The sequence below is a fragment of the Plectrocnemia conspersa genome, unplaced genomic scaffold, assembly GCF_051122295.1.
Source record: "Plectrocnemia conspersa isolate PC_06_02 unplaced genomic scaffold, ASM5112229v1 ptg000006l, whole genome shotgun sequence".
NCBI lineage: Eukaryota > Metazoa > Arthropoda > Insecta > Trichoptera > Polycentropodidae > Plectrocnemia > Plectrocnemia conspersa.
The window spans coordinates 23382348-23385506 of NW_028277170.1; the positions used below are offsets into that span (position 1 = coordinate 23382348).

The 3159-nt window shown below is 29.0% G+C and overlaps 1 long non-coding RNA gene across 2 annotated transcripts; it reads left to right on the top strand.

The window, feature by feature from the left end:
• On the top strand, positions 1 to 3159 carry LOC148234555 (uncharacterized). 2 transcript variants are annotated; one of them, XR_015809911.1, is made up of 4 exons: positions 1 to 300; positions 2195 to 2352; positions 2418 to 2631; positions 2969 to 3159. It is a non-coding gene; the product is annotated as an uncharacterized LOC148234555 (long non-coding RNA). The 2 variants fall into 2 exon arrangements; XR_015809912.1 differs by having other exon boundaries at positions 22 to 71.

A 3159-nucleotide genomic window follows, 5' to 3' on the forward strand; every position in this document is an offset into this window, starting at 1 on the left:
GCTAAATCAGATCCTAGGACCAAAAAATGTAACCAGCTGTCAGCGCAGTTCGACAGAATCGATCTGTCGGCGTAAATACACAATCATTACTTTGATAAACCATTTGTGAAAAGTTTAAATAGACTCCGAGAACTTATGATTGTTTATTTTTTACCATCAGTGTTTTGTGTGTATATTACCTTATGAGCCGGTGAATGTCAGAGCTTCCACTTTTTATGCAAAACACATGCACATTGGACTAACACATCACACGTTAGTAGTTGACAAACAGTTACTGTGATATTACATAAATATGATTATGTAAGTGCTGGCGTCGAAAGTAATGTCTCCCGAACTCCTAAAATTTTTAAATAATTTTATTATAGTTGTAATTTTTTTGAGAAAACCTACTAATAATAAGTTATTTTAACATAAATTTAATAGTATACGCTCTAAACACAACGATATTTTGTATTACACTGAAATTAGATGGCTATCGCGTGGTTTTGAATCGGAGGAAGAAATTCATTATTTTCTTATAGATAAGCATATGGGATTATCTAAATTATTTAACAACGAGGAATGGATCTTGAACTTGGCATATATGGTTGACATATTTAACGAGGTAAATAAATTGAATTTACAGCTTCAAGGTCCATTACCTAATTATTTTAGTGTAGCAGAAAAGATTGCGGCTTTAAAAAAATTATGTTCTAAAAGAGAAAAATGGAAGGAGTGTTTTCTATCTTTTTTTTATTTGCAACCACGATTAATTCAAACAATGATAATTCTAATCTTATTCAGATAATTATAAAGCATTTAAACATGTCTTTTAATATTTTTAATAAATGATCCGCGGATAGGATAGTTATGTGTGGTAGATCCATTTATTCACTTTGATTGTTCTGAAAATAGTCACTCACATTATATTAGGAAAATGGATTGATTGAATTATCGTAGAATTTAACTTTAAGAAAAATATTTGAGAATGAATCATTGGATCAAAATGGGTGGTAATGAGGAATATTAGGAATTGATGACGGATTGATGTACGGACAGATGAGGAATTGTAAGCAAACATTCTCGAAAATGGTGTCAATAAAAACTAAACATAGATATCGAATACAATTAGAGGCACCTCTTCGAATTGCAGCATCTACAATTATGCCTAAGATTGATGAACTAATTATTTATGATAAAATAATATATCTGATGTATGAAGAGAATATTGATTGATTCTGTACAACAGCGACTAAAAATATTGTTTGTTATAAAAGTATTATGGTTGATGTCGCTTTTGGTCCGTGAGCGTGGGATAATTTTAATATGTAGATTTGCTTATCGTAAAAAACCTTAAACAACTTAACTGTCCTAATACATTATTGACAGCAAAAATGTGTTTCTACTATGAATCAAAGAATTAACAGAAAAGTGCCGACCATTGTCAACTCTCGCGGATTGTAAACTTGAAAGCATCATAAAATTTTATAATCTTCCATTTATAAATCACCTAATTGTACACGCAGAATTTGCTCTTTTCATGTTTGCGGTCGCCGAAGCGAAATGTGTCTTAAAACATTGTGAAAAATGCTTTCGGACTGTCATGTCCCTTTTCGATGCACCATTCTCACTGCCCACTTAATCTCTAAATAGGCTTAGCGAAATACAATAGAATGGCCGAATAATATTGCATCTAAAAACATGTGCTAGATACATATATTTCATATGGAGAAATTAAATATTATATTGAAATTCATTTAACCAGAAACCGGTTAAAAATTACAGGGTACTCGTTTTTTTTTTAAAAAGTGATGTAAATAATTGCAACAAAGGATGCACCCAATATTCTTTGTTACTCTTTTTTTTCTCTTTTAAATTAGCAATGCTAATATTGCAATTTCTTCCACGTCTAATCTACACGAATGTACTGCTCAAGTCAAGTTGCTCGGCACGGTATTTTTACTTCCGTCTTAAACGTGATTTTATTTTGAATTTGAATTTTTTTAACTTAAAATATGTATATTTACTATGTAAATTTTTTGTAAATATATTTTCTTTGTATGTAAATTTATATCTATTATATGTATGTAATTTGTATCACTATATAATACATTTTTTTAAATAATATATCGTCTAAAATTGTTATCGATCTCTGCATAAACCCACCAAAGTATGCCAATACGCTGCAATTTCCTGATAATAACCGTTATTGCAGCGCAGATAGAAACAAAAACACACAATCGTATTTTCGTGCGACGTAGCACGCGCGAAAGTATGTGTGTAAAAATTGGAAACCATAACTGATATAACCTAAACTCTAATATGATCATAAACATCAGAACTGCATTCATTTTGAAAGGAACAAAACTACATGTAAGGATATCATTATATTAACATATACAAACTTGACCATAACAAAACTATTATTATTGTTTTAGGTCCAAATGTTAAAGGAGAAACATTGGTAAATGCAAGTTCACAATGCAACATGTATATTGCCTCAAGGATCTATATACAGATGTTATATGTATACAAATTAACACTTTAAACTCAAATAAAAGGGTGCTTCTAGGCAATTTGTTGGTTACTACTTTAATTGTGTTCCTAATATTTAATCAATATCTACTACTGACTTCAGTTCTCATAATACCTGCAAGTATTTTGTTTTATATAGAATATACTTATGTTTGCTCTAAGTGAATAGCTTGAATTTAGTCATTATTTAAGATAAATGATCGCAAAGACAAAACACTCCATAACGTAGATATTATATTTTAACACACTCGGAATGAAATGTTTTTTTTTAACATGAAATATCGTATCAATAAAACGTCATTTAAATTAATAAAGCCCTATTAGGCTTTATTAATTTATATTATTAGTATTAAAAAATTATATCATCATGTCTTGCGACAATTATATATATATATAAGAATATAATGTTATTAACTATTGTATAAAGCTCTAACTATTTTTATTTATTTTTCAGAAACAATGATAATTTTGATGTATTGCAAATGGAAAAACTCACTTTTCAGTCTCCGAGTCCGTCGATGGAACTCAAAATTTGAAGATTTCATTATGAAGATTGTTTTATTATTGTTTATATAGTTTAATCAATGTATTATTTTAATCCTTACACACATTATGTATATATTTCATTTTCATAGTTAAAACAAA